At 37.4% G+C, this 13,391-nt stretch overlaps 1 protein-coding gene across 2 annotated transcripts in view; it reads left to right on the top strand.

The window, feature by feature from the left end:
- DCC (DCC netrin 1 receptor) overlaps positions 1-13,391 on the top strand; it is a 1,038,093-nt gene that overhangs the window by 265,564 nt on the left and 759,138 nt on the right. The gene's annotated exons all lie outside the window — the stretch shown is intronic.

The following is a 13,391-nucleotide window of genomic DNA, read 5'->3' as shown; positions in this document are numbered from 1 at the left end:
AGTGTCCTGGTTTCATCACTTGCTGCTTTTCTCTGCATTCCAGCAGCCTCCTTGGCACCCTCTACAGCAGTTTCCTCTGACCCTCTCTTTCTCTTTCAGGAAACTTTGGTGTTCTGGATAATTGGATGGCTCTGCCTTTTAAGACACTCGATATGCTTATATAACTTTCTGAGAAAAAGTATTTGCCTTTAATCTTTTCAACTCTCATTCTCTATCTCCACATTTGAGATTGCATCAACTATTGAAAAGGTGCACATCTTTCCTTTTGCTGTAAATTCTTATTAAATAGGAGTATTTCAATTAGGGTGACCTTGGAGACTGATTATTTTCCTTTCCAAAGAGCAAAATCTTCAGAAATCTTTTCTTTGTGCTCATAAAAAAGTAACATATGGTCACACTCATAGCAGGAATTTAGAAAACCTAAATAAGGGACCAGGAAAAAGACTAATTAATGCAAAGTAAAAATCAACAAGCAACTATAAACCAGAGACACACGGTAGGGGTGGGGGGATTGGGGAGAGGAAGGATTAGGGTCAAAATAAGGGGGGTGCAATTGTATGAGGAATATAACCAAAATGAAAATGTGTACATTGTGCAAAAATGAAAAATGATGTAAGAATTATATAAAATATTAAAAATTAACATGTGTGGAAATTTGCTTTTATTATAAAATTTCAAACACAATTATGATCATTATTAAGGAAGTATTATGCAAACTAGTCATGAATATGACAACCACCACCCAAAATATGTTACATTAGAAGCAAGATGTTCTTTTAAATATGCTGTAATATATAGCCTTATTGGTCATATTCTTGTATGTAGTGTTCCTTGTTTCTATAAATTAGGAGCACTCTGCAAATATGCACTGGTTATAAAATCACCTGCATCTGTGTGTAGTCACTTTATCCAATTCAGTACCACATATTTTGTTAATAATGTGGCCTCTTAGGTCAGTGATAGCTAGCGAATTTGCCTTTCTTAAAAATGATGACCACCACTGCTGTTACCAAAATGAAGCTTCAGCGTCCTGGGAGAACAGAAGCCTACAGGGAAAGAAAATATCTTAGCAGTTTTACAGGTAGAAAAATAAGGGGGTTGGCAACCCTATTATTTAAGGAGTCTGTTCTTTCTTTGATGGGCCCACCTGAGCTATAGCCTCATTGTCTCAGATTCAGCATCACCCAATAACATTGTGTCTTGGAAGCTTTGGGCATCAGAAACACTAACTTAAGGTGAGCGCATGTGAGAACTGGGTGCCAGGTGCCCTACCTGCATTAGTGCCAACAGTGAGCGAGGCAATATTATCAGTTTTTTTTTTTATTAGATAATAAATTTTATTGTTATATTCCCCATACAATTGCAGCCCCCCCATTCTGACCCCAATCCCTCCCCTCCCGCCCCCGCCCCCCTAAAAGTGTCTCTGGTTCATAGTTTTTGGCTGATTTTGATTTTCACTTTCTTATAGTTATTCATTTTCCTGGTCCCTTATTTAAATATTATCAGTATTTGTCAGTTAGAATTCTATCCCAGATTCTTGAGGGGTGGGGCAAGTAACAAATGATGTCAGAGGAGACTATGTAAGGAACATTTATAATTTTAAGATTTATTTTTATTTATTTATGCATACAAGATATGGGGTATAGGCCAGAGGTGCAGGGGTTGAGAGGATTCACCAGAGACAGAGTGGGGAGCAGAACAGGCAGATCTACTGAAATACACTGCTGAGGGGAGCAACAGGCGAGACAGGAGGGGTCTGCTGCTCCATGTGGATTAGCTCCCTGCCTGGGGATCGAACTCATGTTGCTGGCAATAGCTTGAAAGTGGCTGGCGATAGCTTGAAGCATTGAGACTTTAATTGTGCCACCAGGGAGGCCCAGCATTTGTAATTTAACAACTAAGAGAGAGGGCATGAGTGAAACCTGTATAGGAATAAAAACAAGCTACCTGTCCACATCTACTTTTAGGAACCTAGTCAGTTATAGTTGACCAGAGATACAGTGAGCATCTTGGCAGCATGAGTATTAATTCTTCAGGAGGCTAATATACTGAGATAGGGGAAGGCTGTCACTTCTAGGGATCAGATTCCTCAGAGTTTGAATAATAAACCTGTAAAATCTGTTTATGCACTTAGATTCTGATAGTGGCTTTCAGTCTCAGGCAGCTTTTTACTGAATCTCCATTTCCTCATTTTTAAATGGGAATAACAATAGTGTTGACATAAAGTTTGATTAAGTTTATGCTATAAAACTATTGAAGGATCATGCCTGACACATAATAAGGCACATGGTAGGTGCCTTACCTCACTCTATGAAAGGAATCAGTGCAGTGCTGCTTTTCTTAAGTCAACTACAGCTGGTGTTTATTGGTTTCTGAGCAGGCCTTTATGAGAGGAAAATTTTGGTATAATCTCAGGACAGTTGCTTAGTTCATTCTTAATTGTATCTCTAGAAAGAAGCAGTTTTGGGAAACTAAAACTTGGACCAAAAGATTATAGTATTGCAGGAAGTGATGCTCAGTGATTAGCCTCTGATTCTAGTGAGGTGATGATTGTGTGGGAGTCCCCCAGCCCCCCTTGTTTTTGGGATTTTGCTTGGTGCCAAAAGTTGCTGCTATTTAAGTTAAATGTAGAGTGAGACAGGGAGCCTCTCACCAGGACAAAAGTCTTAGTGTGAGGAGATCTGCTGAAAAGAGTAGGCAGACTTTATGGCAAGATTAGCATAATGAGTTAGACCACCTTGACAGGAAGTTAAGTGTTAATAAGGACTAGAGATAGATGTTTTGATCAGCATCAACAATGGACCCCCCCAGCTGCAACAGCCCCTATCCACTCTCCCCTATCTTGTGCCAGACTAATATGTATCCCCAATCCACATCCATACCAAGCATATTCCTCCACACATACCCCCAGGGACTTGCCCACATTCCCTGAATCTGACCCCCAAATAAATGTGAGACTTACCTTGGGGGAAGGTGCTGTATCTTGGGGGAAGGTGCTGTATCTCCAGAGATGTAGCCCCTCTAGGTCTCTCTCTCTATTTCTACTTAGACTTTGAGTTGTTTTTCTTCCATCCCTCACTGCTCCCAAGGTTTCCGCCCCACGAGGTGACAACTGAGTCCATGGCAAGTCAGCACTTGACTTGGAAAGGCCACTTAGTGTTCCATAAGTGGGACCTTCCAGAGGAGACTTCTTACCCATTTTTCTAGACGCACATACCTAGAAGAAGTACCTGAAATCTAGAAACTTTTTCAGGTTTGGGTCCTAATCCTTTGTTTATTATTTATAGCTGTTCATTTTCATCTTTATACTGGCTCCTGGGGAAGAGGTCCCCGACACTAACACCTCCCTTCTTTAGACATAGATGCGGTATCTTAGGCCATTAACCTTCAGCACCTATTTGAAGGCGTATTTTTCTACACAAGCTTTGGCCTGTTAAGAGAGAAAGAGAATGAACATTATATTTGTTTCTAATAAAATGCTTTTAAAATAAATGCATTTGGGGCACTATTTTCTGTCATTTATCGTTGCTAATGTGTGGTTGTTATTGAATTTTATGTTTGTATTAAACATTCCTCATGCCAGTGTGATAGCCACAGGCTTGACTAATAAAGATAGAAAGAAAGGGGAAAAAAAAATAAAAAGCTTAAGGGGAGGATGCACAAATAAATAGAAATAAAATTGGTTATTTGAGCAAGAGGCCTCTAAAATGGATTGTTTCCAGGGAGAAAGATATGACCTTGCACAACCAGTATCTTTCTTAGGTACCAACTAATTTATACTCTAGAAGGGTAACTTTTCTTCCTCTGCCTTACAAACTAAAGACATCATAAGTTGGAAAAAATGCTAGCTTTATTGTGGGCCTCTCCCTGACCAATTTGTGATGTGGCATTGGAACAATTTCCTCACAGCAGGAAGACTTTGAAGGGACTTGGTGTGCCAGGCTCTGGACTCAGGCAAGATGGTACCAATTTTGTCACCATTGGTTTGAAATAGTGGTTTGTTGGGTGAATTGTTTTTCAACCAAATGCAAATTAATTTATGCTTTGACATTTGTTGATCTCTCACCTCAATTGGGAAAATTTCTGCTGATATTGATTGGCCAAATGACTCAGTGAGGTCAAGTACATTTTAGATGCTTTTTATATTGTCCTTAATCATCCTTTCTTAGAAGGCTGAGTCTTGTGACAATAGTTTTAATGTAGAAGAAATAGCCCCAGTCAGGTCCTCTTTGCCTGCAGGAATCATTCTCTCCAATTCCATCTCTTTGCCTTTACATTTTCCCCTGGAAGAGACTCTCATGCCAATTCCTTCAAGTAACTCTCATTTGTCTTTCCAATGTTGACATCAACATCTTCTCTTTGGAGAAGTCTTTTGCAAATCCATAGTCTACTTGCTGGTCTTTATCACACTTTGTCATAGGCCTGTGTTCCTCTCTGAGAAGAGATTACTTAAATTTATAATTCATCACGGTGATATTGTTTTAATTTGTTCCTCATTTTCCAACTTCAAGAGCCTAAACTCCAAGAAAATAGGGCTGCTATTGGAGTTAGACAGTACATTGCAGTTTGTAAGCAATGAGCAAATATGTTGAATGAATGAATCTGAAGTTCTATAAATGTGGCATGTATTGGATATTTTAATTGAAAATCGACTTGCCCAGAGCAGAAATAAAGAGCCAAAATGAAGCTGGACCCCAGTGTCATGTGTGTTTATTCAGTAGCTGACAGTGAATTTTTTTTGTTTTGCTATTTAAGGAGCATCTTGACAGTCACAGCTTCAAAATTGAAATTCTTGTTCTACTCAGATACTTTCAGTAAATTTAAAGTAAACTAAAATTGAACTCATTAGTTACTTTATAATTGGCCATTCACTATTCTCCTCTTAAATGGATACATCCTGCATTCTCAGGGCATTAATTCCTGCATCCTGGTGGTGAGCATGTCTGTGGCATCGCACTGCTATTTGTTCTTCTCTTCTGCTAATGATCCTTATAACTGGTGTCTGCTTATTTTTATAGATTGCCCAGTTTTCTTTAATAGGTTGTATTTTTAAAAGTGTCAGATTAATTGTACTTCTCCTTGTATTCCAGCTAAACTTAGTGATCTCTGTTGCCTTTTTCATTTCTAAAATTTAACTGAGGTGAATTTCAGTTTCATGTTTAGGAACTGTTTCTGAACTGTGGTGTTTTCTTTATTTCTGACCAGTATTTTCTTCAGAGACAATTGCAATTTTTCAAAGAGCTGGGAAATAGTAATCTTTCTGACAGCAAAAATAAATGAATGAATAAACTTTAGGACTTAACTTTAGAACTTAGGATTTAAGATTTGAAATGTCATGTTGGTTCAAATTGTATATAGCTGTTGATCCATCCATCCATCCATCCTTATATCTATCCATGCATCCATCCATCTATCTCTTTCTTTCTAAACACATATCTGAGAAGTTACTCCACTGGGATCATCAGTAGAAGACATTCATTTTGGATATCTTCAATTTAGAGGCTGTTCTTCTCCAGTCCTTTGTAGAAACTACCAGATGCAATGAACAAGAGGGGTGATTGTAGCGATAGAAAGTAGGCTGATACTTAAGATTTTCTTTTCTTTCTGCAAAAATCAACACCACTGGTGAAAAAACCTAGACTGGGGTGTAATGATTTTATCACTAATTGCTTGTACCCCTTTTCAAGTCATTTCCCCTTTATGAACCTTAATTTACCCGTCTCTAAAGTGACGGTACTAAATTAAATTAATTCAAAGACCCCACAGTGCTAAAGAGCTAAAAACATGGATGAACTTGTGATCTTTTAGCAATGGAATGTATCTTGATTCATTTGCAATAATATTCAGTGGTTTGGCTGTCAAATTATAGTTTCTGAAGAAAAAAAAAATCTGTCTTTTAAAAGCTCCACCTGAGAGTTCATCTCTTCTCCCACATGACCCAGCACATCAGATAACCCCAGCTACTCCCCTCACCACACTAACTCACAGCAGGAGGAGTTCCACATACGTTGGAAGGTGCAATCACAAACAGCAAAGCACTAGGTGATATCAAGCCAGGAAGAGGTTAGAGAGAAAGGGGTGTTAGTACTTCTCTCCTTACCCTCAGAAGGAACTGTCTGCGAATGGACCCACTGAGCCCCAAATCGTGCACGGAGCTCTCCTGCCCAGCCAGCTGCATGGAGCAGCGACCCTTTGCCAGGCAAGATACCCTTGGAGATGACACTGCCATATATGGGGGATTCATTTGTTTGGAGGAGTCGCTCTCCCCGGCATTAAACATCACAGTGAGTGTCTTCCTTAATTTTGGTGATGTCCAGAAGCTTTCAGAGATAATCTGAGCAGTCAGTGAACTGATGTGTCTGCCAGTGCATGAATAGCATAGATTGTTCGGTGTTTGCCCTGGGTCTATCAGCAGCAATAAATTTTAATCGGTTAGGCACTTTTCAAGCATGCTACTGTTTGCCAAACACTATTTTTGGCAGGCATCTGTAACAAAGCCTAATGCATTATGCATATTATTTTTACAGTATTTCATTGTATTAGCACATGTAGTATTTGTATGGAATATTTGTAAATTCATTACGAAAGTATTATCATATTAATGACTCTGGCTAAAAAAGTATTAGAAAAAAGATTAATATTCATAGAGGATATATACATCATGATGGGGAGATGGGGATAATCAATTATCATTTGAATTTCAGAAAAAATATTAGCATGTGTATGGAAAAATAAGTTATAGAAGTACACAGCAAACATGAAAAAAAAAAAAAAACAACACAGCCACCCTGACTTACTGTGATGGATCTTTGAAGACTAAATGCTCAAATTCAGAATTGTAATGACAGTCATTATTACAGATTAAATTATAGTGAGGGATTAGTTTTATTTAATAACATAATTTACTGTTGGAGACCTGGACAATTTATTTCTTGTTCTGTGTCTTATTTCTTTGATATCCTAATAGGCTAAGTGATGCCTTTTCACTTCCCCCTTCTTGTTGCCATCCTTCGCTGCAGTGTAGAGGTCATGAGACCTCTGGACCTTGTTAAACACTTTTTCTTGCTGGAAGCTTAGAATAGGAAAATGATGCACCATGGAAAAATGATCCACCATGGAAAAATGATCTATCTTGACTAGAAGCTACTCTTGTAATTCAGTTCTCCAGTGAAGTGTGGGATGTAGCTCTATTAAATGTCTCTTGGCTTCACTTTTTCTAGTCTTATAATATGGAACCATGGAAATTAGTCATAAATTATTTTCTCTACCCTACTGGAGATTGTGTTCTTTCCAGTGGTTCTTACCACCTGATTCGTCTTGTTCCTCTAAATTTGATAAATAATGTCTAGAGCACTCTTCCCTTTAGAAACTATTTTACAACACAATAGTTTCTCACTGCCAGAAAATGTTATAGCTGTTCTTCTTTTCACAGGTTTTGATTCAGATAACACCTCTCTCCAAAGCTCAAAAAAATCTCTGCAAGTATCGCTTTCCATAGCTTCACAACCACCCTTTGATGTAGGGCAATTTGTTCTCACTGCTATTAAAAAGAATGAACAATCTTCTCCTAATGCGGCACTGTGTTAGGCAGGACGTAGGTAAAAGTACGTTCAATTTATCCTTGAGATATATACACAAGGGCATCATACTTAAATAGATAAAAATGTTAGAACACACCCATTTTACAACATGGTACACAATTACTCCATGACTTAAATTAGAGAAAAAATTAATTCTTTTGAAGTAGACATAACACATTTATTTGTGAGTGTAATTAAAAAAAAAAAATACAACTGAGTCAGCCACATTTCTGCAGGCCATTAAAATTGAGACTTCATTGCAACCCATTCACAGCTGCATAACCTGTGTAAATTTCTCTCCAGTTTTTCTACTTAGACCCTCCTTCCTGACTCATATTCTGTTGTGACAACAACAACAACAAAAAAGTCAATGGGACCTTACCCTTGCTGCTCTCATGTTTCATGTGCTAATTCTTAACTAGAAGTAAATTCCCTTGGGCATATCTTGCTGTCTTATTCTGCTTTACCCAAAACTCAAAGTAATATATTAGGTGCAAATGTGGCATTTAGCAGATATTCCTTGCTCATTTATTCTCAATTTTTATATTTAAAATGGATAAAAAAGAATTTTAATAAAGTTTTTGAGCATTTTCCTCAAACTGTTCTCCTTTGAGAAAAGAAAAGTTAGATTATTCAGTCAGAAATTGAAAACCTCTCAAATTAATGTGTTTTGTATAAAGGAAAGTTCAATGTAAAGAGAAAAGAGGAATGTTTTATAGCTGGATTGAAAACCTCATAAAAGGGGGGAAATCAATGTCTCCAGACCATTTGACACAGTCTCACTGTTGGAGTATAATTTAAGAAGGTTCTGTAGATAAGAAGATTTTCTACCTGCCAAATTTTCAAGCTGTTCATCAGTTACCTTAGGTGCTCTGGGATGCTTAATAACTGACTTTCTCAAGGAATTGCTTAATTTTGAGTCAGAAAACATTCCACACTTACATTCTCTTTTTTTTTTTTAATTCTTAAAAAGCGAGATAAATGTGGACGAAGTTATGGAGTGTGGGGTAATTCATCATTTTTAGCAACACACATTAAGTCCGGCCTACATCATATTTGTTCTAAAATACATCTTTTATTCCTGAAACTATCATTTCTAAAATCCTTATCGCCAACTACTTGTAATCCCTGGCCTCTGAACTTCCTATGCAGGGATGTCCAGCAATTAGGAGCTAATTGATGGTTTGGAGATTTAAGAAAGTTGAAGTAGAAGAACCAGGTCATGGCCAAGACACTTATTCTAAGCTCTTCTCTCCTGTAAAGTTGAAACTGGATCACAGTATTGGATCACAGTAGTTGTTTATCTACCTTCACCCCCAGGAGAGCACAGAAAAGACAGACGAGACCATATGTGCCAGGAACATATGACCAAGAGGGGAAGGAGCCCTCCCTGTCCTGTTGCTCTGTTAGACCCTGGCAACTCTAGAATGGCCAGTTTCATCTTATTGGTCTCAACAAGGGTAATTATCTTCCACCTTATTTTCCTTGCTGTGCTAAAACTGGGAAAACAGCAGAGGAGATTTATATTGAAGAAAGTATATTACTTATTTTTTCCCTAAAAATATATGCTGTTTTTTTTTATAATAAATTTATTTTTATATTCCCCATACAATTGCAACCCCCCCATTCTGACCCCAATCCCTCCCCTCCCGCCCCCCACTCCCCAAAGTGTCTCTGGTTCATAGTTTTTTGTTGATTTTGATTTTCACTTTCTTATAGTTATTCATTTTCCTGGTCCCTTATTTAAGTTTTCTACATTCCTGCTATGAGTGAGACCATCTGGTATTTTTCTTTTTCTTTTTGGCTTATTTCACTGAGCATGATCCCTTCCAGTGCCATCCATGTTGCTGCAAATTGCATGTGTTTATCTTTTTTGAATGCTGAGTAATATTCCATGGTATATATGTACCACATCTTCTTGATCCAGTCATCTATTTTTGGGCATTTGGGTTGTTTCCAAAGCTTAGCTATTGTAAATAGTGCTGCTATAAACATAGGTATGCAGGTGCTCTTTGGAATTGATGTTTCTGTGTCCTTTGGGTAAATACCTAGGAGTGGAATTGCTGGATCCTATGGAAGCTCTATGTTTAGTAGGTCCAGAAATCTCCACACAGCTCTCCATAGTGGTTGGACCAGTTTGCACTCCCACCAACAGTGCAGGAGAGTTCCTTTTTCTCCACAACCTCGCCAACATTTGTTGTTGCTAGTTTTTTTTAATATGTGCCATTCTCACTGGTGTGAGATGGTATCTCATGGTAGTTTTGATTTGCATTTCCCTGATTACAAGTGATGTTGAACACTTTTTCATATGTCTGTTGGCCATTTGCATTTCCTCTTCAGAGAAGTTTCTTTTTAGCTCTTCTGCCCATTTTTTGACTGGGTTATTTTCTTTGTTGTTGTTGAATCTCATTAGCTCTTTGCAGATTTTTGTGATCAGTCCTTTATCATTAGTGTTGTGTGCAAAAATGTTCTCCCAGTCAGTGGGGTTTCTCTTTGTTTTTGTTATTGTCTCTTTTGCTGTGCAGAAGCTCTTTAATTTGATGTAGTCCCAGCTGTTTATCTTTGCCTTCACTATCACTGCTTTGGGTGATGTATCTGTAAAGATGTCTTTGATGTGCAAATCACGTAGTGTTTTGCCTATATTTCCTTCTATATATTTTTTGGTTTCAGGTCTTATGTCTAGTTCTTTAATCCATTTTGAGTTGATTTTTGTGTATGGTGTGAGGTAGTGGTCAAGCTTCATTCTTTTGCATGTAGCAACCCAATTTTCCCAGCACCATTTATTGAACAAACTTTCTTTGCTCCAATGCATAGTCTTTGCTCCTTTGTCAAAGATTAGTTGACCATAAATCTGTGGGTTTATTTCTGGATTTTCTATTCGATTCCATTGGCCTGTATGTCTGTTCTTGTTCCAATACCATGCAGTTTTGATGATTATGGCTTTGTAGTATAGTTTGAAGTCTGGGCGTGTGATGCCTCCATTCCCTTCTTTCTTTTTCAGGAGAGCTTTGGCAATTCGGGGTTTTTTGTGATTCCATATGTATTTCATCAATAATTGTTCTATTTCTTTGAAGAATGACATTGAAATTTTGATTGGAATAGCATTGAATCTGTATATTGCTTTTGGTAGGATGGCCATTTTAATAATGTTTATTCTTCCAATCCATGAGCAGGGGATGTCTTTCCATTTTTTTGTGTCTTCTTCTATTTCTTTTAACAGTGTTTTATAGTTTTCTTTGTATAGGTCCTTTACCTCTATTGTTAGATTTATTCCCAAATATTTGATTTTTTTTGTTTCAATAATAAAAGGGATGTTTTTTTTTTTATTTCTTCTTCTTCAGATTTATTGTTTGTGTATAGGAAGGCTACTGACTTTTGTGTGTTGATTTTGTATCCTGCCACTTTACTGAACTGATTGATGAGTTGAATTAGTTTTTCTGTGGAGTTTTGGGGGTTCTCTATGTATATTATCATATCATCTGCAAATAGTGATAGGTTGACTTCTTCTTTTCCTATTTGGATTCCTTGGATGTCTTTCTCTTGTCTTATTGCTCTGGCTAGGACTTCCAGTATTATATTGAAAAGCAGTGGTGAGAGTGGGCATCCTTGTCTTGTTCCAGATCTTAATGGAATTGCTTTCAGCTTTTCACCATTGAGAATGATACTGGCTGTTGGCTTCTCATAGATGGCCTTTATGATGTTGAGGTATGTTCCTTGTATCCCAAGAATTTCAAGGGCTTTTATCATGAATGGGTATTGCACTTTGTCAAAAGCTTTCTCAGCATCTATTGATATTGTCATATGGTTTTTATATTTCCTTTTGTTGATGTGTTGGATGACGTTGATTGATTTTCGGATGTTAAACCATCCTTGTGTCTCTGGAATGAATCCTACTTGGTCGTGGTGAATTATCTTATGGATACATTGTTGGATTCTGATAGCTAAAATTTTGTTGAGGATTTTTGCATCAGTGTTCATTAGGGAGATTGGCCTGTAGTTTTCCTTTTTTTCCTTTTTTGTGTTGTCCTTATTTGGTTTTGGAATATATGCTGTTTTTAAGGAGTATATGCTTATCAAAGGAGAAGAGAAAATGAGAGGAGTCTGTGTGAGGAAATATATCATATGACATCATATAACTTGTGTTTTCCAGGAAGTTATTTGCTGGGTGGTGGATTATGACCATTATTTGTGTCTATTTAAGCTTTGCTTAATGGAAATTGTCTGTTATACATGGAGCATGTGGACATTTCTTGTTGCCTCCTTGGTCTATATCAATATCAGTCCCAATTTTCTGTGTGTAGTGAGAAGCAATGAACTAGTTAAGTGATCAGGTCCTTTGAAAATTAATATAAATATTAGTAACATTTAGTTGAGAAGGTTGCTTGACAGACTGCTCTGAAAATCATATTCATTGGCATTGACCCTATTTATGGCAGATTTGCATAGAAGGTAGAGTCTCTTTCAAATACAAGCCAATCACTCTTATCATCTAGTTAAAAAAAAAAGTGTTTTGTTGTCTCTTGTTCATTTGTTTTCATAAGGAGACCATTTACCTATTGATTTTGCAGTTGCGCTGAGTTTTCTTGAGACACTGTATTTGAGTTTTGCTTTCTAGTGTGTACAAATGAGATCTGGGTTGATCCGATTTTGACTTAGATTCAAGTCGGCACTAGTGTGATGAAAAACAGAGTGATTTAAACCTGAGTAGTTCATTGCAGGCAGTTAGATTGGGAAATGCAGATGGCCTAGATTTTGTGAAAAAAATCACAGTATTGTTTAGCCTAGAGAGAATGTGTAAGCCCTAGGGTCATTAATTTGCATCCTCCCTCTTATATAAACTGCCTAACTAGTTCTGCTTTCATGGACAAATTTTTACTTCCCCAATATTTGTATTCTGCCAAGAAAGGTACTGTGAAGTTTCTTAGTAATCTTTCAAAAATGGTATGTGGTAGCTGGATATCATTACAGGATTTGGAAATTTAAAAACAGCAAGCATACACACTGAAGAAATTGAAAGTCAAGTAAAAAATTGTCCTCAGAGAACATTTTTACCTTGCCCCACCCATTCCAATGAAGGTGAAGGGAAATTCCAGGTGAATCATGGGTGTTACGAAGAACGAAAACCAAAGCTTGTAGTCATCTACATTCTCCCAGAGAATACGAGTACCATGTGACCTGTATTATATGTACAGGAGGTAGCTCAGAGTGTTCAGGGAATGAGCTCTATCAAGGAAAACTTACCTCCATTCATCATTTTGGACTCACCTAAAACAGCAGAACTATTTTAAAATATAAGAGTCTTGACTCAACCAACCTTCCTTTTTTATCGTTTATTAGTCAAGAACTTCTACTTCCACTTGAATGCTTCTAGTCCTCAATTTACCTTTGGAAGCTAGGTACTTACACTTTAAGAATTGTTTTACATTGTGAGTAAGCTACTTAAAATAAAAGCAAAGGGTTACTTTAATCCTTTTGCTTTAGTTTGCATGACTGTGTAGTAGAAAGGAGCAAGAGGCTTGCTTTCAGACAGTCCTGGGTGTCACATACCCTAATCTGTTTGGCCTTGGGCAAACCACTAACTCTTAGAAGCATTGGTTTCCCAGCTGGGAACATAGTAACCCAGCAAGCATTGTTTTCCCTTTAGGGCAATCATAAATGTGGTCTGTAATTATCCTGAAGAGTCTTGAAGTTTACATGTAATTAACAGTTTAATTTCTTCACTGTACATGTCCTCATTAAAACAAACAAACAAACAAACAAAAAAAACTATTATAGCATACTTAGTCAAAGATAGCAGCTCCCAAGCTCCCA

The sequence above is a fragment of the Talpa occidentalis genome, unplaced genomic scaffold (assembly GCF_014898055.3).
Source record: "Talpa occidentalis isolate TD23 unplaced genomic scaffold, MPIMG_talOcc4v2.1 talOcc4.13, whole genome shotgun sequence".
NCBI lineage: Eukaryota > Metazoa > Chordata > Mammalia > Eulipotyphla > Talpidae > Talpa > Talpa occidentalis.
The sequence above is the reverse complement of the archived record's forward strand: the minus strand, read 5'-3'. Positions and strand labels throughout refer to the sequence as shown.